Source organism: Orbicella faveolata, unplaced genomic scaffold (assembly GCF_042242905.1).
Source record: "Orbicella faveolata isolate gen_17 unplaced genomic scaffold, um_ofav_v1 contig_48, whole genome shotgun sequence".
Taxonomy (NCBI): Eukaryota; Metazoa; Cnidaria; class Anthozoa; order Scleractinia; family Merulinidae; genus Orbicella; species Orbicella faveolata.
Genome location: NW_028301578.1, coordinates 3,888,744 through 3,916,477, shown reverse-complemented (window position 1 = coordinate 3,916,477; position 27,734 = coordinate 3,888,744). Strand labels below are relative to the sequence as shown.

General features: G+C 36.8%; 2 long non-coding RNA genes across 2 annotated transcripts in view; both read right to left on the bottom strand.

Annotated features, from left to right (window-relative positions):
• Nucleotides 1-5,299, bottom strand: part of LOC149096043 (uncharacterized) — a 110,336-nt gene extending 105,037 nt beyond the window's left edge. The window contains exon 1 of the long non-coding RNA XR_016204548.1: nt 4,230-5,299. This is a non-coding gene — a long non-coding RNA (uncharacterized LOC149096043). The remainder of the gene's footprint in view (nt 1-4,229) is intronic.
• LOC149096035 (uncharacterized) overlaps nt 1-27,734 on the bottom strand; it is a 263,969-nt gene that overhangs the window by 157,073 nt on the left and 79,162 nt on the right. The window lies entirely within an intron of this gene.

Below are 27,734 nucleotides of genomic sequence, written 5' to 3'. Positions count from 1 at the left end.
AATGGATTAATTAAATATGGGCAAAATTGTATCCTTTTATGAAAAATAGCAGGCAAATTTGCGCTTTAATTTCATGTTATAAACGTCATTTCGAAAAATTAGCCGTCCATCGTCAAGTGACCTAAAATTCAACCGTAACTCTTCAAAACGGCACTCCACCCCATTGAGACTCTGTTCTAATGTTGGAACGTTGAGACGTTAGGAAATAAAATGGTGACGTAGTGTTTAATAAGTCTGTTTGAAGTTTAAAAATCCTGTTCACAGTCCTCTGGAGCACGATAGCTGCCATCAGTACTGAGTTATATCAGAATAAGGTTCTTTAAGGCCATGTGTAGTAACTGGTGTACACAGGAACTACACTTCTTCTGGCGACTGTTGTTAGTAATGCTGCTGTTTCTGCTTAATACCACTACAGGCCATTTCCGAATTACCTCAAGCCTCTTTCTCAAAGTGAGTTTTGGTGCCCATCCTTTCATATGAAACTGACATTTAATTCATTCACATTCAAATTAAATTCATTTTCATATGAATAACTGTGCACCAGGGCTCACTTTGATAGACAGGTGTAAGGCAACCCGGAAATGGGCTATTGTCCTGATGTAAATAACGTTGTGTAAAACGCACCAATGTGTGTCATAGTTCTATAATTCTCTTTTTCAGTGTCCACAGTTCAAGCTAAGAGAGATGACTACTGTGAAAACCGTTACGGCAGTCCATCAAAAGCGGATTGAGGGACAACTCTAAGAGCATTGTTTGATAGCAAACACAACCAAGTTGGAAAAGTATGGCGTTGTTTTTATGACTGGCACTTACTAAAGACTCACACTCAAAGTTGTATGCGTATGACACAGTGGAGAACTCAAAATGCTTGCACACGATTCCGGGAAGCCTGTTGCCTATAAATGATTGAAGGAACACTGCTATTCATGATACAACTGCTGCGTTCTCCCTTAGCAGAAGGAGCCACGTTCTGTAGACGATGAGAGAATAGTATTTAAGAAATAGAAAACATAATCTCCGTGTTTCTATGGAGTTTTAATAAAAATCTACAAGCGTTCTTTCTAGAAAGCCGTTCTCAGATTGGCTACGCTAATCACTATCTATTCTCGTATCAAGAAATGGTCTATTGTTCCGGCTCAACATCACACGTTCAGCAGAAATGAATAGCCTTTTGTTCTTGGTAACCCTGAGGGACTTCGTCCGAAGCCAAACCAAAATCGTCGCCGTTGTTCGGAAAACTTTCGGCAGAACAATTAAGCTGCACTTGGGGGTGGGCAGCGTAATTTTTTCTCTCGTAAAGTCAATTCTCACCGGTGTACCCCAAGGCAAATTGACCGCCGCTGTGCGCATCGAGGTGATCACAATTCAAAAACTAATTATCCACATGTGTCGCATTCGGACCACGTCTCTCTAAATACAACCCCCGGTTTAAATCCCTTTTTATTCTAATTCCGACTCGTTTTAATAGGCATGCTGCTGAAAACATTCTTTGTCTGTCATTCGTGCGGCGTTACAACTTTTCTGCTTTTTATGAAGTCGACCGCGCGGTGGTTAGAATGAAGAATGCGTGACTGAAATTCTGTTTTTGCGCGTATAAATCTTTCTCTGAAACCTGGCAATCGTCATGGAAGTTATTCGTTTTCAATTTTTTGAGTGTTCGCGGAGCGTCCAGATTATGACTCAACTGTTTTCAGTCGAGCGCGCGGTACTTTATAAACGAGGTGTGACTTTTTAGTTGTGAAAGAGCGCCGTTGTTTTCAATCAAGCTCGCAGCAAACGAAGGTGTGATCTTTTCTGTAGAACAACTATCAGTCTGGAAATGAAATAAGGTATCGAAGAGTCTTAACTTTTTTAGCAGAGCGCACACATTTTAAAACGTGTTAGCAAATATCGCAATGAATAATCCTCAAGCAGGTTATAATCTAGTGTATTTTGTCGTATGGTAATTTACGGCGTTCTTTCAATTTTTGGCTTTAAAGCAAACTGTTTTCAATGATCTGATCATTATTATCAACTGAGCTTTGTCGAAGTTACATCTCCCTGAGCGAAAATGTCGAAATACTACAAAGTGTCAAAAATTTTGGCTGTAAGGTCCGTTGGCGGCCGAAAAGAATACCGAGTGAGATGGAGCGGTTTCGGAAGTGCGGCTGATAGCTGTGGCCGAATGCTCGACTTAAAGCAGTCTCTCCTCCTGCTTTTCAATCCGTGTGTCGAACGCGGAAACAGCGGGACAGCGTTGTAGATAGTGATTAGTGTGCCAGTGAGCGCTTGTTAACAAAAAGACTGAAAGTGAAGAATGATCATCGCAGTTAATTTTCCAATTTAAGCAATTGGAACGAAGAAGCCTGAAAAAATTAGGGCTTCAACGGGATTCGAACCCGTGACCTTCGCGATACCGGTGCGATGCTCTACCAACTGAGCTATGAAGCCACACATTGGGAAGATATGAACTCAATTAATTGATCTCGCTCCCAATGTGTGGCTTCATAGCTCAGCTGGTAGAGCATCGCACCGCCTCGCGGAGGTCACGGGTTCGAATCCCGTTGAAGCCCTGATTTTTTCGTTTAGCCAGGTTTTTTAGCTGCCATGACGGTAAATAAGCCTAAGTTCTGCTAAGAAAGCTTTTTTTTTTAACTAAAAGGAGAGATTTTTCGATGAAGTACAAAATTGAGCAAAATTTCAATTCCGGGCATCCGCAAAAGCCAAAATTTGGACTTAATTGCCATTAACCGTTCTCAATTTTGTTCGTTGCCTCTTTCCTTTCTGCTTTTCTCGGTCCTTTTGCACTGACTACCTTTTGCATTGTATGTTCTTTCTGGCTGCCTTGAAAAGTTGGATGTTAATTACGGGCGAAGCCTAGAAATGGACCTTGATCAATGATAGGCGTAGTGGACCATTTTACCACCGTTTTTGCACCAAAACTGATAACGTTGTTTTTCGACTTGCGACATCGGAATGTCGTCGATATCTAAACCTGACCATTGTGCGGAAAGGCCCAGCCTAGTACTACCATCTGCTTATCAATAATATCAGGTGATATTTAAATTGATGACGTCATAAGTGGTACAAAGAGCACGACCATTAAGTGGCCGTATATGGCCGTAAGTGGCCGTATATGTTCTTAATCCACTTGTTCGTATATGCGGGTGTTTACTGTAGCATACAGTCAAATCTCTCAGCGAAATAAACTGATTTCCTTTAGGTGATAGCTTTAAGCGTTATTGAAGAGTACCTTCAGGCAAGTGCAATTTTAAAATTACCTCTTGAGGTGGAGGGGGCGGGGTTGTCGAAAGAGGAAGGTTGTCGAGGGGGGGGGGGTACTGTAAATATTTGGCTCCATACAAACATACATACTTACCCTTAATTTAAACACGGTAGAAACTTAGTTATATTACAAGACTGAGAAAAAAATGAAAATAACTGATTTACATGTTAGCCGTGTGGGAGTGCGAGGAGGACATTAGGTGATTCATGTCAATTTTAAAGTTATTAAAAGATTTAATGGCTCTGATGTTAGATGGAAGGCTATTCCACAAATGTGCCTCACTGTAGCAGAAACTACGCTTAAGAAAATCGATATGGGGCTTCGACAGAGTTAATTTTCTTTTTCACTATTGTTAAGTCCATAGTCCGTACTGAAGGGTTTAAATAGGTCTTTCAGATACTTTGGAGTCTGATCGTTCATAATTTTATTCATTTCAAATTTGCTTTTTCCTTCTGATATAGAGATTATCCTACCCTAGCTTACCGCGGATAATCAGACTTATTTAATAGGGTAAGATATACTACCTAGCGATATGTGTTCTTTACCAAACTTGAGAATTTGAAAGCACTTAGGCAGTACAATCCAAGTCAATTTACATGTGTAATGAAGCTTTAACAATTTTGTTATGTCTTCGAGCTCTGAATGAGGAGGGAACTGGAGCAGGACGGCGGGGAGGAGGGGCAGTAGCAGAGAGGGCTGCTACATTGGATGGAGCTTCATTGAAATTGTACGACCCAGAATATTGATAACCCTGTAAATACAAATAAAATGATTATGCAGTGTCATGACTAGCGCTTTCCCGTTTTTTTTTTTGTTTTTGTTTTTTTTTTTTTCAATTTATCTACTTGCAGCTTTTCAACGGAGAAAGGTGTAATTAAAATATGTCGAGGTAAATCTTTAATTTGCAAAATTATTTGAATATAACCTCCAAAATGTTCTAAGGTTAATTTAGTGTTCATGTTACAGAAAAAAAAAAAAAAAAAATAGGTGTAAGCCCTAGTTTGGTTGTTATTTGGATAGTCACACCAATATTTTAAACTTAAATGTAGTGCAGCCACGACAAGGCATAAAAATGGTCTTATGCTTGAAAGTGTAAAAGGATCCTAAGGCTGAAACTGAAACAGGTAAGAACGCACCGAGCCCTCTATTAATATGAAACAACCCAGTGTTTATAAAGGGAAGACACTAGAAGACATAGATATCGAGTGTTTTTAATGCAACCGTAAGAAAAACTCTCAGGGTGCTTAACTGTTTGTAACTGTTTGTATGGATTTAAAATTCCAGTCGACAAGTGTGTAACCTTATTTGTCTTACTTCTTGAGATAGTTTACGATATTAGATTTCCTGTTTAAATGGATAGTGTTGGGTGGAATTTTCATCCTTGACGGAAACATCTACCGTCTACATCTACATCTACTGGGTGCCATGTCTAAAAATAACTACAAAGGGAATACCTTGGGAATAAGAACTTGTATGTGGGCTAGCTCTTTCAGATGTTCCCTTTATCATATCGAGTGCACCAATCAAGAGCGAGATTTACGACACTCTCACATCCCAATAAAAGGGCTGAGAAATATTATTTAGATTGCAAAAGTCCAAAGTATCTACAAATTATTATTTACATCTTTAGCAAGTAAAATTAAAAAAAATTAAGTGGGTTATGTTCATTACAAAATTAAACTTTAGGCTAAGGCCCCGTCCACACTATGCTGGGGGAAATTGGAAACAGTGTTTTCACTCTGAAAACTCATCAAATGTTTTCCGTCCACCAAAAAAAAAAAAAAAAAAAAAAAAAAAAAAAAACCGAACAATCGCCGGACATTTTGGATTTGTTTTGTCGAAAACTCTCGCAGCGAAATCACATGATAATCGTAATTGACTACATCGTTCTCGAAAAGCTCTGTTTTTAAAGTGTTTTCCGTCCACACGAAAAGTTTGCTAAGATCTTGTTTGAAAAGCTTCGTTTTCGTGATGGATCAGGTGGACGGTAGGTCTAACCGTAGAAATAAAGCTGCGTTTTAAAATTTCCCCGGCGTAGTGTGGACGCTGCCTAAGCATTGAAGATTGAAACATTGGAATTCATTTGCATGGGCTTACGGACCGGAGGGACGGGGGGGGGGCGCAGCCCCCTCCAGTTTCAGATATTTTTTAAATTTTTGGGCAAAACGCTGATGATTCGGACAAAAGTACTCGGAAAACTGAAAACATTCCTAAAGGTTGTTAAGGCCAGGCTTGTAGGCTACTTTTCATGACGTTTGCCTTGTCAAAATGGAGTTGAAGTCAAATGATACACGGATCTAGGTACTCTTTTTTGGAAAAGCCATATGTCGTTTAATGTGTATCGTGGAAATCCACGAGATGGATATTACTTCCATCAACAAAACAACGACAAGAGAATCAAAGCAAACGAAGACCAAGACTTTTGTTTTGTTTTGTTTTGTTTTGTTTTGTTTTGTTTGTTTGTTTTTTTTTTCTTTTGTGGTGGCTTTGAAAAGAGCCGGTTTGATTGGCTCCACAAAGAGCCGTTTTAAAATTTTCTTGAACTTGTCGTACGAGGAAGAATTACCTGTTTCTGATTTTACTACGCTGTCGATAGAGGTCATAGAGTTCGCAAGGTTTCAACATAACTATTTTTGGACTGATAACAATATCACTAGACGTGAGAATTGTGAACGTTTTTGTTTTTACTGCAATTTGAGTGCTTTTGAACAACAATCACGCTTTCGGGCTATGTGTAATTTTTTCGGGCATGAAGGTCATCCATGTCTATGTTTGTTTTTACCATGCTGAGTGCCATAGTTTTGAATCCGTATTCGCTATTGTTTTATTATTCCCAGGTAGTATAATTGTTTTGTTTTACAACAGGGCATAGGGTAATTAAAAAACCTTTTATTGGCAGTATATTTTCATAGAAACGCCCTAAAACCAGAAAAAAAAAAAGAAAAAAAAAAAGAAGAAGACAATAAATCTTTATAAAAATATACATTACGCAGATTTTTTTTCGGTGAATATGTGTTAGGTTGGTCATCAAAATGTAATTTCTTGATAAAGCTTAGACACATTGCGGAAAAAAAGACAACAACAACAACAACAACAACAACAAAAACAACTGTTTTTCTTAATTTTCCAAATTTATGAAACCAGTATAGGATTCCATTTTCCGTATATTTGTTTTTGGGTTGTTTTAAAGCTCTATTAAGGAAATGTGTGTGTTAATTCTTCAAATTAATTGCGTGTACCCTCACCTATTATACTACGGTAATAAAGTTCATGCACACTGTGTACTAAAAAAATGAGAAATAAATTTACACTAAAACAATTGTAAGAAAACTCTGGCATGCCTGACCATCTTAATCAAAATACTACTTTCACTTCCTGTATCATTTCTCACATGAAATTCATTTTCATATTTCGACAAACGTATTTATAACCATTGGAGTCTAAACTTCGGACATTTTTTCTTCCATTTTTTATTTAATGTTTATTCGAAAGAGGATGCATTACGCCTACTGGAAGTTGCCACTTCTTATTAGAGCTGAGTTAAGACTTCCTGTCAATGACTTTTTTAAATTCCCACCCGGTAATTTCCGCGGGTGTTAGATTTAATATAGTGGCATTTGATACGAAATTTTTAGTACATTTTTCAAAAGAACACCTTCTAAACCGAAGATTCTAGTTATTTTATTATTATTTTTTGTTTTAATTGTTTTTTTATATTGGCTAGTGACTAATTAGATTATGTTAACTGGTATCAAGTCATATATCTATCTATCTATCTATCTATCTATCATAATCGTTACCAGAACTCTCAGGCCAACAAAGGTGTCACAACGTCAGGAGGATCAGTAAAGATTCCCAGTCCAAATCTCGCAGCATAAACGAACGTAGAAAGTTAAAAAATTGTGAGGACGGAAAACTTCTGACGTAAAAAAGATTAAAAAATTTAATACAAAACGTTTCGGTTAGAGACCTCCTTCAGTTATTACAACTTTTGAATAAAAACGAGCTTAAAATAAGATTAAGGTGCTAGTGATTACGTAATTATAAGGGACAGTTAATAAAAGTACAAAATCACGTGAAAAAGCAAAATGTGGTGTTGATTAACAAAGAACGAAAAACAAAATCAACAAAGCGCAAAAAAATTTAATAAGTCAAAAAAAAAAAAAAACTATTATGAAAATAATCGGCAGAGTCTGAGAGATAAAAGCTAAGAACTTAAAGGCCAAACTGGCTAAAACAAATAAAATAACCGAAGAGGCAACGCGGCAATCTTTGGAAAAAGTAAAACCCTCCCTACATATAACTGAAAACATCAACTGTAACAAAATCCCAAATCGAGGCCTTTGGAGCCTGAAAGGGCAAATTAGCAACAAAATCCCTGGAGGGGCCCTTAAATAATATAAATCATAATAAGATCCCTTGACAGGGCCTTTGAGTCTAATCAACACCTAAAAGGCTGACAAAATCCAAGAAAAGGGCCTTTGAACGATCAATCAATAACGCACAATATAGGAGAGGATTTCATTAATTATAACAAATTCTATTTTTCGAATGAAATTCCTTTCTTTTATTTAAGCCATGGGGTGCCAAAGAAAACAGCTGAGCGCTCCAATAAGCCTCTTCTGTAATTAGAAGCCTATCGATCTCCTCAGAGTTGTTTGGGGCCTGTACCTGATCAATACATTGGAACGAAAAGTCATCTAGAGTGTGTGGGATTTGGTTAAAATGTATTGCTACTTCACAAGTTGTTTTGTTTGTGAGCATAGCAGACTTATGATTACGAAACCTAATTCTAAAATCGGTAGTGGTAGATCCCACGTATTGCAAGCGACATTTCTTGCAAGAAGGCAAATAAATTACATTTTTTGAATCACAAGAAAGCCTATATATATATATATATATATATATATATATATATATATATATATATATATATATATAGCTCGCTGGCATACAAAGCTTTGCTTTCATGTCCAGTTTGAGCACTCTACTGGGATGAGTCGTTACCGTCGCAATTGCGTATGCTCACTAGGTCGCTAGTTTGAGCCCTCTGGCAATGGCTTAGATACTACCACATGTGTAGCATTTGGGGCGGCTTTTTAAGCTTAGCCTCCATCCTAGTCTTCAGCACTGCACTGATGAGGCCCAGAAGGCCGAAACAGTACTGTCTGCAGTTAGTTATCTATCTATCTATCTATCTATCTATCTATCTATCTATCTATCTATCTATCTATCTATCTATCTATCTATCTATCTATCTATCTATCTATCTATCTATCTATCTATCTATCTATCTATCTATCTATCTATCTATCTATCTATCTATCTATCTATCTATCTATCTATCTATCTATCTATCTATCTATCTATCTATCTATCTATCTATCTATCTATCTATCTATCTATCTATCTATCTATCTATCTATCTATCTATCTATCTATCTATCTATCTATCTATCTATCTATCTATCTATCTATCTATCTATCTATCTATCTATCTATCTATCTATCTATCTATCTATCTATCTATCTATCTATCTATCTATCTATCTATCTATCTATCTATCTATCTATCTATCTATCTATCTATCTATCTATCTATCTATCTATCTATCTATCTATCTATCTATCTATCTATCTATCTATCTATCTATCTATCTATCTATCTATCTATCTATCTATCTATCTATCTATCTATCTATCTATCTATCTATCTATCTATCTATCTATCTATCTATCTATCTATCTATCTATCTATCTATCTATCTATCTATCTATCTATCTATCTATCTATCTATCTATCTATCTATCTATCTATCTATCTATCTATCTATCTATCTATCTATCTATCTATCTATCTATCTATCTATCTATCTATCTATCTATCTATCTATCTATCTATCTATCTATCTATCTATCTATCTATCTATCTATCTATCTATCTATCTATCTATCTATCTATCTATCTATCTATCTATCTATCTATCTATCTATCTATCTATCTATCTATCTATCTATCTATCTATCTATCTATCTATCTATCTATCTATCTATCTATCTATCTATCTATCTATCTATCTATCTATCTATCTATCTATCTATCTATCTATCTATCTATCTATCTATCTATCTATCTATCTATCTATCTATCTATCTATCTATCTATCTATCTATCTATCTATCTATCTATCTATCTATCTATCTATCTATCTATCTATCTATCTATCTATCTATCTATCTATCTATCTATCTATCTATCTATCTATCTATCTATCTATCTATCTATCTATCTATCTATCTATCTATCTATCTATCTATCTATCTATCTATCTATCTATCTATCTATCTATCTATCTATCTATCTATCTATCTATCTATCTATCTATCTATCTATCTATCTATCTATCTATCTATCTATCTATCTATCTATCTATCTATCTATCTATCTATCTATCTATCTATCTATCTATCTATCTATCTATCTATCTATCTATCTATCTATCTATCTATCTATCTATCTATCTATCTATCTATCTATCTATCTATCTATCTATCTATCTATCTATCTATCTATCTATCTATCTATCTATCTATCTATCTATCTATCTATCTATCTATCTATCTATCTATCTATCTATCTATCTATCTATCTATCTATCTATCTATCTATCTATCTATCTATCTATCTATCTATCTATCTATCTATCTATCTATCTATCTATCTATCTATCTATCTATCTATCTATCTATCTATCTATCTATCTATCTATCTATCTATCTATCTATCTATCTATCTATCTATCTATCTATCTATCTATCTATCTATCTATCTATCTATCTATCTATCTATCTATCTATCTATCTATCTATCTATCTATCTATCTATCTATCTATCTATCTATCTATCTATCTATCTATCTATCTATCTATCTATCTATCTATCTATCTATCTATCTATCTATCTATCTATCTATCTATCTATCTATCTATCTATCTATCTATCTATCTATCTATCTATCTATCTATCTATCTATCTATCTATATATATATAGTTTAGTGTACGATGTGGCGAAGAGACCAACTCTTGACTGTTCTGGACGAGTTTAATGTACAACGTTTCGGCCGTTTAGCCTTCTTCAGGTTAAAAGTTAAAAACTAAAAAAAACTATTTACAATGGTTGCGATTTACAGAAACACCGACTTATATACAGAGCAGAAATATTATGATTGAGGTTACGTAAGACAACAAAGGTCTAAATTACAAGATGAAAAAGGATTAGACAATCAAAGACAAATACAGAACTATGGGTGACATGTGAATACAAATAAGGTGAATACAAATGAGTGACAAAAACTAGAGAGAAAAATCTTACTTAATTAGTAGTGTTAACTCTGAAGTAACAAGCTCCCCATTGAAGGCCTCTGAATGAATGTAATTAGGTAAAAATCATAACAGGATCCCAGGAAAGGGCCATTAAACTACAGTAATAATTTCCCTTCCAAAGCCCCTGAATGAAAAGCCGACAACAAACATAACAGAATCCTTGAAAAGAGCTCTTGAACTTAGAAATAAACAAATAACAAAAATGATAACAGAATAAAATTAAAATGCGTCATATTGGAAAAGTGGCAAATCACAACTACTCAATTGTAGTAATTAATGCGGTGTCTTGATCTAAATTCCCGCCGTTTGTTAAGAACATGAGGATTAAGGGTAAATGATTGCGCGGTCCAATAAGCTTCCCTAGTGAGTAATAATTGTTCAAGTTGTAAGGAATTTTCAAAAGACCTAATTTGTTCAATGATGATGAAATTGATTTGAGAAATTTCATGTTCAGAGTTATTAAAGTGGATGGCCAATTCGCAAGTTCTTTTGTTCTTCAGCATGTTCGACTTGTGGTTAAGAAATCTTACTTTAAATTCAGTCGAGGTGGAGCCTACATATTGCAGATTGCATTTGGCACAAGTGGCTAAATAAATAACATTTTTTGACGAACAAGACAGCTTTTGTTGAATGGGATATTGACGACCAGTTGCCGAACTTTGAAATTTCGAAGCTTGAATTAAATAGTTTTTACACAGATCGCACTTCTTCTTGCATTTTTGAACAACCTCCGTTTTCTTCTCTTTGATTTCTACTGGAGGCTACCCGGAATTTTGATGGCGCCAACATCTCCTTAAGATTTTTGGTTCTACGATAAGCGGGAAATATCGACTTGGATGGAAAAATTTCTTTGACTTCTGGTGAGGATTGTAATAGATAAAAGTGCTTTTTGATAACTTTTTGGGATATCTGGCAAAATTGGATTGTAGTCGAGCACCAATGGAAAAACTTTCTTTGCTGGCTTTACCTTTTTCCTCAAAAGTTCGGCTCCTGGTATACTAAGAGCTTTGTCGAACTGTTTATCGACAAGCTCCGCTGGATAATTTTGCGATTTCAAATACCCTTTGTATTCCTTACATCTATTTTGTAGAAAATCGTCAGTAGAACAGTTAGGTTTGATTCTTAAAGCTACCCCAAAGGGAACTGCTCTTTTGCAGTGTGAGGGGTGTGAACTCGAAAAAGGTAGATAGAGGTGGCTATCGGTGGGTTTAGCATAAACATCAGTGCTAATAAACCCGTCACGAAAATGCAACGTGAGATCAAGGACATTCAAATGACTGTCCGAGTAAACCAATTCGAATTTGATAGTAGGATACAAACCATTAATATAATCAGTGAACTCCAGTAACTTAGGTAAACCCTGGGTCCAAATATGTCAAAAATATCATCCCTGTATCTCCACCAAAGCATAGGTTTCAAGCTACCTCCAAATTTGGCTTTCTCATTGATGATACCCATCGCTAAATCTGCATAACTGCAGGCGTTTTTCGGTTCCATGGCCGTGGCGTGTTTTTGAACAAAACTCTGACCAGAAAACTGGCAATTATTTACCTTGAGACAAATTTCAACAGCTTCAACTAAGCAGTCAGTGGAAGGAATGTTAACAGATCTTGAATTAAGTGCCCTTCTAACTGCTGAAATACCTAGATTGTTGTCAATGTTCGGAAACATTGAGACTACATCCCAACACACAAGTAGGGACCCCTCGGGGAATGGGCGTTTTACATTCAAATCTCCTAATTTGTTAATAAAATCCGTAGAATCCTTAACGAAAGATGGAAGACTCTGTGGAAGAGGTTTGAGGTAAAATTATGTAAAAGCAGAGAGCCGTTCGATTGCCGTACCGCAACAAGATGTAATAAGTCGAAGTGGGTTGTCACGTTTGTGTGTTTTGACATTCCCAAATGCCACTCCCGGTTTTGGTTCAAGATTTACAACCCACGTGGCAATCTCCTGGCTAATCTGCCCTTCAGAAAACCACTTACGACTCCATTCCTTAGCCACTTCAAAATGGTCAAGTGTGGGGTCGGAGTTTAAGCTATCATAATACAAATCATTATTAAGCTGTTCTAGTATCTTGTTTTGGTACTCTTGTTGACTGAGGACAACGAACCTAGAACAGAAGTTCACAGAGTCTTTACCTAAGTTACTGGAGTTCACTGATTATATTAATGGTTTGTATCCTACTATCAAATTCGAATTGGTTTACTCGGACAGTCATTTGAATGTCCTTGATCTCACGTTGCATTTTCGTGACGGGTTTATTAGCACTGATGTTTATGCTAAACCCACCGATAGCCACCTCTATCTACCTTTTTCGAGTTCACACCCCTCACACTGCAAAAGAGCAGTTCCCTTTGGGGTAGCTTTAAGAATCAAACCTAACTGTTCTACTGACGATTTTCTACAAAATAGATGTAAGGAATACAAAGGGTATTTGAAATCGCAAAATTATCCAGCGGAGCTTGTCGATAAACAGTTCGACAAAGCTCTTAGTATACCAGGAGCCGAACTTTTGAGGAAAAAGGTAAAGCCAGCAAAGAAAGTTTTTCCATTGGTGCTCGACTACAATCCAATTTTGCCAGATATCCCAAAAAGTTATCAAAAAGCACTTTTATCTATTACAATCCTCACCAGAAGTCAAAGAAATTTTTCCATCCAAGTCGATATTTCCCGCTTATCGTAGAACCAAAAATCTTAAGGAGATGTTGGCGCCATCAAAATTCCGGGTAGCCTCCAGTAGAAATCAAAGAGAAGAAAACGGAGGTTGTTCAAAAATGCAAGAAGAAGTGCGATCTGTGTAAAAACTATTTAATTCAAGCTTCGAAATTTCAAAGTTCGGCAACTGGTCGTCAATATCCCATTCAACAAAAGCTGTCTTGTTCGTCAAAAAATGTTATTTATTTAGCCACTTGTGCCAAATGCAATCTGCAATATGTAGGCTCCACCTCGACTGAATTTAAAGTAAGATTTCTTAACCACAAGTCGAACATGCTGAAGAACAAAAGAACTTGCGAATTGGCCATCCACTTTAATAACTCTGAACATGAAATTTCTCAAATCAATTTCATCATCATTGAACAAATTAGGTCTTTTGAAAATTCCTTACAACTTGAACAATTATTACTCACTAGGGAAGCTTATTGGACCGCGCAATCATTTACCCTTAATCCTCATGTTCTTAACAAACGGCGGGAATTTAGATCGAGACACCGCATTAATTACTACAATTGAGTAGTTGTGATTTGCCACTTTTCCAATATGACGCATTTTAATTTTATTCTGTTATCATTTTTGTTATTTGTTTATTTCTAAGTTCAAGAGCTCTTTTCAAGGATTCTGTTATGTTTGTTGTCGGCTTTTCATTCAGGGGCTTTGGAAGGGAAATTATTACTGTAGTTTAATGGCCCTTTCCTGGGATCCTGTTATGATTTTTACCTAATTACATTCATTCAGAGGCCTTCAATGGGGAGCTTGTTACTTCAGAGTTAACACTACTAATTAAGTAAGATTTTTCTCTCTAGTTTTTGTCACTCATTTGTATTCACCTTATTTGTATTCACATGTCACCCATAGTTCTGTATTTGTCTTTGATTGTCTAATCCTTTTTCATCTTGTAATTTAGACCTTTGTTGTCTTACGTAACCTCAATCATAATATTTCTGCTCTGTATATAAGTCGGTGTTTCTGTAAATCGCAACCATTGTAAATAGTTTTTTTTAGTTTTTAACTTTTAACCTGAAGAAGGCTGAACGGCCGAAACGTTGTACATTAAACTCGTCCAGAACAGTCAAGAGTTGGTCTCTTCGCCACATCGTACACTAAACTACAAATTTACGTAGAGACATTGTATCCGTTGGATCCTCTTACTGGGAGTTCATCGTTTGGTACACCATTTTTACACTGCTTATATCTACCTGCAGTTTTGAAAAAGGGGTCTGTTAATTGTGCTGTGAAGTTATTTTTGCTGGTAAACTTTTCAAACCAGTTTGACTTGATCAATAGTCTTTTGGATTTTCTTGTTTTCATTTTCAATTTGAGTCTGGTTTTTCTAGATGAAGGTAGGGGCTGTAGATCATAAACATGCCACACTGTCAAAATCAAACTGGTTTGTTATAAAGTTGAAGCCAAAGGTAAATTTTGCAAGCACAACGGGGTTGCTATAATGTACTGATCTTACCTCTCCAAGCCGACGGGCGGGTCAACCCTACTGGGCTCAGACAGTGACTTAATCTGAGTGCAAAAGGACATGTTGTTGTACAGAAAATGCATGACCTGGAAACATAGAGCCATTACAATTGCACTTTTCCTTGAAGTTTTGAAAAACGCATACCTAATTTTACTCCGCGAGCTGTGCTGAAATCGATGCCGCAGGCATCGATTTCAGCTTAGCGTAGCACATTATTTCCCAGGGGGGGGAGGGGGAGGGGGGGGGGGCTCCGTTACCGGAAAGTCTGGAGACATCTACAGGAGTGTGGCTAATTGTGGATACCTCTTTGGGGTCCCTGGCCCTTAATCCAGGGGGGTGGGGTCGGTTTGAACTTGTGTCCATAGTCTCAAGTCAGTCTGACGGCTGGGTATGTACTTAGCTGTCCGACGTGACACAATCCTTTAAGTGCACGGACTTTCCCAAAGCTGAGTGGGTTTATTGCCTTGGCAGAAGGTGTCACTATTGTCGTGAGGGGGAGGGTCTGATATGTGCGGAGTGGTACCTGACCCCCGGGGGGAGGGGGAGATTTCAAGGCACTTTAGTTTGCTGTCATTAAGTTATGCTTGCAAAGAGCTTTTATCTGATATGATGACAGTTAAGCCTGAATTCATCTACAGGTGGCCCAGAGATTCTAGTGTCATTTCCTTTTTGCACTAGATGAAGTGTGGAGTGCGGAACTTGGTAAGCACTGCTTACATGACTCTATTAGGCACCAGCTGTTATTGGGCTGTTCGGACCTGGTTTTCAAAACATCAGGTATATATATATATATATATATATATATATATATATATATATATAAAGTGTAAAATTTGATTTTCGTAGAACAGTGCTCAATACATCAGAGTAGAGCGAAGTATACAATGTGGGAGGAAAAACACAAATAAACTACAAGTTCATGAACTTAAACTAAACGTAAACTACAAGTTCATGATGAACTTGTAGTTTATTTGTGTTTTTCCTCCCACATTGTATATATATATATATATATATATATATATATATATATATATATATTTCACTCCATTTTTTGGTTATATATATAAATATATATATATATATATATATATATATATATATATATATATATATATATATAAAGTTTGAAGCCTTCCAGTTTGTTTACTCATCTAGCCGGGTTAAAACTAATACGTGAAAGCGTGCTGTAATATAACATTTCATATGAATCTGAAATTACAATCGACAAGGATATAATACTCATGATAACTTATTCTCTTGATTATTTCCAATGTCACACCACATCTGTGATTATCTAGTGGTGAATATTGAATCGTTTTTGGTGAATGAACTGAAGAATGTTTTTTTTTTTTATTATTTTTTTTTTATTTTTTATTTTTTATTTGATTTTATTTTCTGGCACCTTGCATGAACTATTAGCGGAAACTAAACTAAGGTGCGCCAAGATCAAACGCACTTCTGTTTATACTTCATGATCTTGATCTTGGGAGCTTAAATCAGCCTATCCAATCTCTTTTCTTGCCGATAATCAGTGTTTCAGTGACAGCCAATTCATTGCTGCTGGTTTAAATTGTAAATAGCTTTAATTCTGTGTAGCGAAGATGTATTTTAATATGTAGAAAGTGTCCTCAATTATATTTTTGTCAAGCTAAATTTTCTTTCGTTCATTAAAAGAATATTCTTGGAAGTTTAAAACTATAGTATATACCATGCATTATTTTATGATTTTGAGTCCGTATTTCCAGTTTATTGAAATCATAATCTAATTTAGAACAGAGTATTCCTTTTGCCAAAACGCCCTTTGATTGGCTGATGCATTAGCGCTGAAGAAAGTTTCGGCCCCATCCATACTGCGACGGAGAAATTTAAGAACGCAGCTTTATTTCTACGGTTTGGCTTACCATCCACAATAATCCGTCACGAAAACGGTGGAATATTTGAAAATGCCGGCTTCGCGGTTTATGTGGAAGGAAAACATTTTGAAAACGGATCTTTTCGAAATCGAGCACAGCGTTATAAACATGTGATTCCCAGCCAACGTTTTACTCGAACACAAATCCAAAATGACCGTCGATTGTTGCGATTTTTTTTTTTTTCAAACTGTTTCTCTGGCGTAGTGTGGACGGGACCTGAGAGCAAAACCAAAGGCTACTAAAACTAAACAAAGTTAATGGAGTTCTTAGAACTGTTTAAAAACTAACTCAGTCCATTTAGCAGACGTTGTCGGTTTCCCTCGGGTTAATTACTTCTACTAACAGCTACCATTCTACATTAGTTACAATCGCACTAATGAACTAAAAATAAAAATTGAACCTACTTTGATAAATTACAGATCCAGCAGTTGTCTCAAATAACTGACCACTGTGAAACAAATGACGTCTCCATATGTAATGTAAAAATTTAATGAAAATAATACAGAGCGCTGCTTATCAAATTAATTGATCGAGCTTTGAACATCGTTACCGCCGGTGTAATGGGTTTTACGACAGTTTTGCACTCTATGCTAACACACGAAAGGCAGGCATCTCCTCTCTAACAACAGCCTTGGCATTGCGCCTCGTATTTAAAATTTTCAAGGTACGTAGGTTTAATTCTTCATTTCTTTGCTCAGAGCCTCGTTATAACAGTATCTCCGTGTTACTGTAATTTTCCGAATTGACATATATCGCAACTGAGCTTCAGCTAGAGATCTTACTAAAATTTATATTCATTTGTCGCTTGTTATGTTAATGAAACAAACTTGCTAAAGTGTTGATTTTGTGCTAGAACCTCCTTTAACAAGAAATTTTCGGGAAATTCCAAGTTACCCTCTTTTTTATATATTTATATAACAATTTATTTTATAAAAATATCGAGGCTGAAATTTACGAAATTTTCAGAATATTTTTAGAATAAACCCGAGGCTGAGATATTGAAACATAATTTCGTGTGTTGAAAGATTTTATATTTTAAAATAAATGGTATAAAATTCTAACTTTCTCTTCGCGTCGAAATCAGCCATAAAGCAACAAAAACAGCACTAGCCGTATGTTTGATGGTAATAGCATTTCTCTAAGACAATATGGGCGTCATATTAGGCTGTGAGTGTAGGAGCTAAACCTTTAGACCATAAGCTATCGAAAAATTTACAGATCTCAAATTTCAGCTTTCAGTTACAAAGTGCACCACTTCTCAACTAAAAGTTAAATTCTGAATTGCGCTTTTTGAGTGATAACTTCTAAACTTTCGCAAAAATAAGAATTTATCTAAAACTTCTGGGAAGATATATAGACAGAAAACCTTTTATTAAACCGCAAGTTTACAAGAATAAGTGCTGGAATTGCTCAGCTTTAATCAGATATGCAAATAAATAAATGAAATGACTAAATGGATTTTTTTTTTGAGTTATTTTTTCTCCATTTTTATCGTCCTATTCTTAAGCTCTCAATAGAAGAAACCAGTCGAAATTTCAAAAGTAACCCTATTTCTTCCTTTTCTACACTAAAGTTTGTAAACTGATATAGTCACAGCCCCTTTCAAGTGCCAAGACGTGCACAAGACTTCGTTGTGGGCCATTAAGAAGACAGGCCTTTCTGTAGACATCCTGATTCTCCACCAACGTACTATTAACCAAATATACCGTCTCTTTTTCACTCATCATTTCCTACATGTTATTCATGTTCATTTGTCGATCTATTGACTCATTTTCACTCATTGGGGTCGAAAATACGTCATGTTTTCATTTTTACACGAACTGATATGTTAGTTAATCGACACAGGAAATATTTCGGCTACTGAGGTTAAAGTTGTAATTCCTTACAACTGACTTAAGACTTCCTGTAGCAATTAAGCATTTGCTTTGAGCTTGGTAAAGCTTGGTTAACTGATATCGTTACAACTCTATCTAAGTGCTAAGATATACACAAAACTATATTGCGGGCCATTAAGACGACAGATCTTACTGATGAAGACAATTTGAGTTTTAATTAATTACTAATTTCCCATGTGTTGGTGGCAAACGAAATACCTTGTCTTTTTATCCCACTGGATAATTCTACCACGTTACCATCCCTATAAATTTGGAAAAACAACTTTTTTCCCCTCCATAAGACCTGGATCGCCTTACACTAAACCACGGAAACACTTAATTCATGCGCGTTAGAGGATACCCACATTATTTAACGGTGGCGAATCGGGTCCTTCAAAAACCACGGGCCTTGCAAACTTTTCGTCGAATTTTGCGGGTATCGCATTCCGTTTTTTAGCAGTTATGTGCGTCTCGCAGTCGCGGTTTTGTTCACGAAGCTCTCTCGGAGTCTCGATTTTTTGCAAGGCGAAAAGAATGTCTAAGTGCCGATTTTTTTTGTTTGTTTTTATAACTGACACCTGAGAGTTTGAACATTAGAATAAGATGAAGTCTCGTAATTTAAAAGTCAAAATGTCTGGGCATGTAAAGAAAAACGCTGATCTTGCCTTCTCGCGAAGTATTGCATTTACCATTTACTACCTCTTAATTTAGCCCGCGTTAAATTCCACTGTTCAAGAGCGTTTTGGAAAAGTCGTTTCATTTGCGGCAGCCCACATTGCGCCGTTTTCAAACATCTCATCCTGTCGTTTTCCAATTTATCAGTTAGTGTTGAGAGAATTTAAATAATAATTTTAAAATTTTGTTTTGTTTTTGTTTTGTTGTTTTTGTTTTGTCTTTTCATTCATATTATATGTCAAAAGATCATGCTCTAGATCACACCGAACTAACGAGGAAAACCCTATTCAACGCTTCGCCGTAAAAAAAATAGAGAGAGAGAAAAGAAGGAATTACTGAGAATTTTCCCTTTATGATACACCCGAGAGTTAAACAATACAAAATGACTGCTTCAGTCTTGTGTTGTTTTGTAATCTGCAGAGTTAAGACTTGCGTATAGGACGCTAGATTTTTTAAAGTTTGCTGCGAAAAGGTTTGTAAGTAGAGGAGTAGAGGACAATACACAGCGGCGCGAAACAGCGGTCTTGTTACTCTTGTCCGTATGACTTCATGCCGAAATAAATACAGTACAGTGCTTATCAGTACTCTTGGCGTACTATACCAAACCAAACACTATTTTAAATGTACTTAAATACTATTTTTAAAAACTGTTTTTAACCTATTTTATGAAATAGATTAAAAATAGGTCAAAAAGTGTATTTTTAACGTAGTTTTCGACTGATTTTAATGGTGTTTAAACCTGTTTAAAGCACTATTGAAACAAAATTCGAAATGTATTTTGAAAAGCTTTTAAAAACATTGTTAAAATTCCAAAACTCGAAAACTTTGCTAAGTTTAAAAATATAATTAAAATAGTCTGTAACTACTTTAAAACTCTTTCGAGGAACACAGCATTTGGTACTCAAATAGACTCGAAATTCGAACGGGACGCGACTCAAACCTCGGTAATTTAAGTTTTCGAGCTTCGTGGGTTGAGGATCGTTGTAAAAATATAACATGTCATTCTTGTGCAATTGACAATGTATGATGTTTCATTCGAAACGTGTTTCGTCTTCTAATATAAGATATGAAGTTCAAATTCATCGTGTGGTTTGTAAAAGTATAACATAAAGTCGATATAAGGCAGTGAACTTACGCTGAAAGAACCCTACGTCATAATTAAAAGTCGGTTCTGTATAACCCAGTCTTCGAAACGTAGATAAGATGACATTAATTTTACTGTTTTTGATATACACTCACGAAGGTGTGACTAAATTAGAATGTTAATCCACAAAGAGGTAATAAAGAATTATAAAAGTTTGCATAATAACTTTCAAAAAATAAATCAAAATTAAGATTGAGAACTTTGCCTTTCAAGTTTCGGCAACTCAGTGTTTTCAGCGTTCACTGCGCAAACTAAACCACCTGATGTCTGGTGATTAATTTTGTGTGTAATCTGATTTACATTAATTTGCATATATATTAGTGTATTTTAAGGTTGCCGAGATTGCATAAATAGAATTGATCTACGAAAATGCTCGTCTGACGTCCTTCTATTGGCGCTGAGTAAGATCCACAGAATGGCTGCACTACTTGTAAAGGAACCGGACGAGTAATGGCGGCGAAGCGGCTTTGAACTGCTATCATAAGAACTAACTTCTTTCGTACTAGAATTCTATAAAGATCGACGTTGTTTATATAGTAAGCCACCTTCTTGACAGCCATGAAATTGACGTTTATTCGTGAAAAACAGCGGGGTAATAAATATAGGTATGCGGACTTGGCAAGCTTCAGAACTTGGAAATGTGTCGGTAAAACTTGGGTGCACAAACACAAATGGCTAAGGTGTAAAGAGGGCGCTTCATAATATTAGCTGTAGAGACACGATGACTGAAGGTGAAAAGAAAAATGCCTTTAATTTGTTAAATCATACTTTTTTTCTACTTAGTGAAGAAGATTTAACAATACTAAAAAATCCGCCTTAATATTTCACTTTCTTTTCAGCACAGTAAAACAAGATGTTATAATTAACTTGTTTACAGTTACAAGAAATCAGACTTTTTATAAAAGATAACAAAGCTAGCCGATCTAATATCAATAACCGCAAACTGTTCCTATTTTAATAACATCTCTTTTATTAACGTTTTATTATGAAGGCGACCGTCTGTCGAGCTGTACTGTTAATCTAGGTCCATAGTATTACGCTGTTGCTCGCTTCTTTCTGTTAATCTTAAGGCTCCGTCCACACTACGCCGGAGGAAGTTGAAAGCGCGGAAAATTTACTCTGAAAATCGCGCATCAAATATTTTCCGGCCACACTACGCCTGAGTAACTTAAAAACGTAACAGTTACCGGCTATTTTGGTTTTGTGTTTGTGGAAAATTCAGTCGGGGAAATCACGAGATTATCGTGACGCCATTGTTTTCGGAAAGGTCCGAAAACGAAAAGCGGGCGATGTCGAGGAAAAGGTTGTTGTGGTAGATGCAATAATAAAGTGTATTATCGTTTGTCTCGCGATGTAGTCACTTGAGATGTAGATCGCGACGTTTCGACTGCTTACTTCTAGTATTCTTCAGGCGATAAGGTCGACTGATTGCACGGTATCATTTATATCACAAAGGTCGGCTGTGATTGGTGCATTTCGATCCTCCTATTGTTCCATTACTCCGGCGAGTAGCTGTTCCCTCAGTGGTCCGCTGTTGTACCGTTCTCCTGTTGTTGTGTTTCTTGATCGTGGGTATCCATGCTTCAGGAATTTCAATTCCACTATCCCTGTTGATGTTGTTGGGGTGAAGTCTTATGTGAATAGCTTCCTTGACCCTACGTGTGTACTAGTGAGGATCTCGATCAATAAACTTGACCTCATTCCAGATAGGATAGTGGCCGGTCTCGTGGGTGTGTTCAGAAACGGCGGAGGTCTGGGTTCGGGCGAGACGTATATCCCTGTCGTGTTCTTTGATCCTCTCCTGTATAGATCTCCCTGTTTCCCCGATGTAGACTTTGCCGCACTCACAGGGAATCCTGTAGACAACACCATCTTGTTTAGCCGGGTTGACGGTGTCCTTTGGTCGCACTAAGTGTGACCGAAGTGTCGTGTCGGACTTAAAGACGGTGCGAATGCCTTGTTGTTCTAGGCAGCGGCGGAGAGACTCCGAAACTCCTTGGACATAAGGTAAAACGGCGGTGGATTTAAATTCCGCGACAGGCTCTCTTCTTGGGGCTGTCCGTGCCTTTGTGATCTTCTGTACAAAAGAGGAGGGATATCCGTTAGAAACAAGTACAGATGACAGATGTTTCTTCTCTCCAGCGATTACTGATGGTTTGGTGACGAGACGTTTAGCCCGGGCGTACAGACACTTCACAATACCGCGCTTTACTGAACGAGGGTGGTGTGAATCATACGCTAGGTACTGATCAGTATGTGTTGGTTTCCTGTAGACACTGGTGGTAAGGCGGCCATCAGGTTCTCTGTAAACTGACGTGTCGAGAAAGGCGATCTTGTTGTTGTTCTCGATCTCCATGGTGAAACGGATTGATGGTTGTTGACTGTTCAGGTGTTGCAGGAAGACGTCAACTCTATCCCGAACAGTCAACAACCATCAATCCGTTTCACCATGGGGATCGAGAACAACAACAAGATCGCCTTTCTCGACACGTCAGTTTACAGAGAACCTGATGGCCGCCTTACCACCAGTGTCTACAGGAAACCAACACATACTGATCAGTACCTAGCGTATGATTCACACCACCCTCGTTCAGTAAAGCGCGGTATTGTGAAGTGTCTGTACGACCGGGCTAAACGTCTCGTCACCAAACCATCAGTAATCGCTGGAGAGAAGAAACATCTGTCATCTGTACTTGTTTCTAACGGATATCCCTCCTCTTTTGTACAGAAGATCACAAAGGCACGGTACAACAGCGGACCACTGAGGGAACAGCTACTCGCCGGAGTAATGGAACAATAGGAGGATCGAAATGCATCAATCACAGCCGACCTTTGTGATATAAATGATACCGTGCAATCAGTCGACCTTATCGCCTGAAGAAGACTAGCAGTAAGCAGTCGAAACGTCGCGATCTACATCTCAAGTGACTACATCGTGAGACAAACGATAATACACTTTATTATTGAAAAGCGGGCGTTTTCAAATTCCTCCTTTTTGAAGAGCGTTCAGCGAAAAGTTTCGTTTTCGTGACGGATTAGTGTAGACGGCAGGCCTAACCGTAGAAGTAAAGGCAAAGTCTGCATGCGAACCAAGTGACCCATCAGGCCGGAGCTTATCCCGGTTTCTGTAGCATGAAGCGACTAGGAGTATTTCTACTCCCCTGGATGGGATGCTAGTCCATCGCAGGGTTACCCCCAGCATTAAGTTCGCCAGTACTCATTTATACACCTGGGTGGAGAGAGGCACTTTTCCAGCCAATCGTGAACGCTCCCTATAAGGTTCTCCTGAATCTCCGCCTACGTTCAATTACCGGTAAATAAGCTTTCTGGTGCTATTCGTCCTCATAATCGCTTAAACCACAGGACAGTCAGCGTCTTAATAGGAGGAGCTAGTAGTAATTAATATTACACCTTAGAGCGGTTTTCAATTGACGGCCGAAACTAATTTAAAGAAAAAGACAACAGAACGTTTCATTTTGAGTGTCGAATGGTAATGAGACAATATCTTTAATTTCGGTTTGGGTTTTGGTTTTACTACGGTTCGAGATTGGCTGAGTAGTCCAACTGGTAAGTAGTTGGTTTGATTTCCGTTTTACGACACTCAGTTGAAAACAGCTCTATATGGGAATTTTGGCAATAATGATAAAAACGGTCCCGTTTTCTCCTTCCCCTCGATGCAGTTTTCCATCGAGTTAAATACCAAGGCAATTCCCAGCAATTGATAGAGTTTGCCGATTCAGGGTTCATACAGCTCTGCTGCTGAGCGCGTGACATTGAAGATATTGATGTTAAATTTCGTCATAATATTTTCAAAGCAGTCTGTGACTCCACTCGGCTACCCCTTGTCGATTATTTGCTGTAATTTAATCAGAAATGTTCTAAACGAGCAAGGGACTGGGTATAAATATTGAAAATCGATTAATTTGAAAAACTGAGCCTGTGATCTAAAAGAACATGCAAACGTTAGTACGCTTACCAAATGTCTGTATTTTTTAGTGCAAATACAAAGATGCAATACGCTTTTGAAAAGCTGTTATTAATGAGAGTGTTGTATCGTTTAGGGTGAGAGGTGTCGATTTTAAATATTCGTACCCAGTCCCTTGCTCGTTTAGAGCATGGCTAATTAACAAATATTGAATTTTATTTGCGAAGGGAACTCGTAGTTGCGACGAGTTTCAAATATTTGACTGCAAATGTCCACGAGAAAGCAAGAAACCTCAAAAGACTTAAAAGGAGCAGGAAACTTCAAAAATGAGTAAAACAGAATCCTGATGGCAAATACTACTAAGAATGCTAATAATGTGCCGTTGTGGTATTGATTAGGTTAGTTGCATTACGAATTGACAACTGGCTGATGCCTATCATCTAGCTCTGTTTAGACGTTCGCGCCTCTTGAGACATTTCACTTTGCATTTAATATCAAACGAACAGCCAAAGTAGGAAAAAAACAAAACAAAACAAAACAAAACGTCTGAAAGGAAATGGAATTAAGAGCGTAGAAAGCTACTGGTTATCGTCACGGAACATAACAATAATAACAGGTATAGCCTACTAGAAACAGCCGGGTATTCTGAGATAGTCGCCCACATGAAATAAGCCATTCTGTTGGGGCTTATCTTTGGTGATTGGGCGAGTCGGTGAGCATAAAGATTTGCTTTTTAAGGTTGCTCACAGCTGTTTTTTTTTCCATGGGCTTAACAGAAACAAATCTGCGCGTAAAAGAACCATGTTTGTGTTTCAGCAAAGAATCAAGTTTGCCCGTCAAGGAATCACCAGAACAGCTGTTCTTCCCATGCATTTGAAAGAACTAAGTTTGTATTTCAAAGAATTAAGTATGCGTCTAAAGTTTACGCTTCTAGCAATCAAATTTCCGTTTTACTGAATGCAGTCTGAGTTTCAAAAAATCAAGTTTGCGTTTCAGAAAGTCAAGCTTTATTGTAGGAAATGAAGTTTTAATTAAAATAATCAGGTCTTTGTAACATCACTCATCACTTTTATCATCGTACGCCACACTTGGAGCTAGATCATCCTTAAGCATCGGCTTGATGCCTGTTCAATCATCTCGAACAAGCTGATTGGAGGTACGAGAATTTTATTTTGTTACGCTATGATCGCTATCTTTTCTTTTTTCTTACTTTCAGTAGCTTTGTTGTTAGCCTCAGCTGTATTTATGCGCTTAATTTCGGAACCAGAGCAAGTCTAGCCACAACAGGCTTTGCGAATTAAGTCATTTTGTCTCTGCATTTTCTTATGTAGAGCCATTTGAGCGGCAGTGCAACTTGATATGAGTACATGGTAAGTCTGAAGAAAATTTCTCTTTAAAATGAGTCTCTTGTAAAAAAAAAAAAAAAAAAAAAAAAAAAAAAAAAAAAAAAAAAATGGCCAGTTCTTTCTTCTGCCTAGGTTGTTGTCAATTACCAATTCTTATCATTGTCTGTGACCACTTTTTACAAGAAAATTAAGTACAGTAGTTAGTAGTTTCTCCAATAACACTTTTAAGCAAGATCAAAAAGAAGATATGGCAAACTGGAGAAGTTAGGTAGGATAGCATTTCGTGTGGTAAAAGCAATTCACTCATTTCTGTCTAACATCTTGATACCTTTTCTGTATAGCAACTTTAAGGAAGATAAAAGGGCAAGTTACGAACTGGAGCACTTAGCTAGGATAACACTTCCTGTGGTAAAAGCAGTTCACTCAATTCAGCGTTTCATTTTTTTAGTTGATTTAGGCATTTCAATTGCTCCATATTAGAAACAATTGCGTAAAAGCGAACCGAAGCTGTTCTGTAACTAATCTTCCTATTTTTGACATTTTTCGTGCTTTTGATAGACGTCGAGTATCCTGATATCAGTTTGTTCGACCAAGAAAAAACTGGCATTAAAATGGCTACGGATAAAATAAAATCCACCACCACGTGAACCAGAAGAGAAATAGAGCTTGTTTCATACAGTTCTTGTAATTATATGATTGCGTGAACTGAATTTAATGTAAGCCCGTTTAACTTCCTCGTTTGTTAAGGTTTTCCCTAAAATAAATTATTTAAATATTCTATTAAGAAGAGATTATTGGAGAACAGATAAGACCTACGTCAAACCATTTCTTTCCTATGTATATTTTCGCTGATTTACTGAAAGGCTTACGCTTATCATTATGACTGATGGGCGACTTTGGTGACATGTCAGTGAATACTGACATGAAGACTCGAACTGACATGGAGAATCATGTAGTATGAAGGATTGGTTTTAATAACGGTGCTTCTAAGCAAAACTTGAAGGATTTATAAATAGCAGGAAAATATCTAAACGCATGATATTCAATAATCTTGCTGTGTCCTCGACGAAAAACAACATTTCCTTGAAGACAAAATGCAATTTGTGGTAGACAAAATTAGTATAAACAAATATCACGCCTCCGCCGAAATGATTCTAATAAGAATGGCTGTGAGTTGCTAATATCACCACTCTTGTTAGCGCCACTTCCATATCAATTTGTCTTCGTTGAAAAGGAGAATTAAGGTACGTTTTTCACTTTTCATTCACACTCAGTAATAAATATAGTCTTCAAGGTGAATGACATCGAGAGAACCACTTTCTCATATAGTGGACCATGAGTCACCGTGATTTTATTATACTCCTGTACCACACCTTTAAAACCCCAAATAAAAGAATCACGGCAAACGTTAAGAATACAGACTAATTCTCTAAAACTTTGTAGGATTAAGTGTAACTTTAGACACAGTTTCTAAGGCAGTTCTCGTGGCACAAAAATATACCCGAGAGGCTGTACTGGAGTGAACAGTTCCTGAAGAAAAGAAATCCACAAAAAATCGTAACACAAAAAAAAACGGAAATATCTAGAGAGACAAATGGGTAGTGTGGTGAACCAAATAATTTGAAAGCTTTTAAACATGAGGCTAACAAAGCTCCTAAATGTTATTGTTGCTAGAGCTGAAAAATTATCGTCATTTATTTCTAAATTTGTAACAGCGTTATAAAATATTGCAACAACTTCCGTGTACTCCCTCGCCTTGAACAACACTGCAAGCTATCACAAGTCTTGAGCGCTGGCATTTCACAGTTGCACGCTTTACAAAGGGACAGATATGAATATTAAATTAAAGGAAAGAAGCCGAAAACAGAAAATAATATTTATCTTTACGCTCTATTGCACTTTTTTATGGTGAAAACAGCAGCGTGTGGCAACCACTTTATCTTAATCAGAGTGTTATTTTGGGTGTCTACGATCAAATTAAAATGGTCTGTCAAGGTTTTTGATGAGTTCTAATGTTTA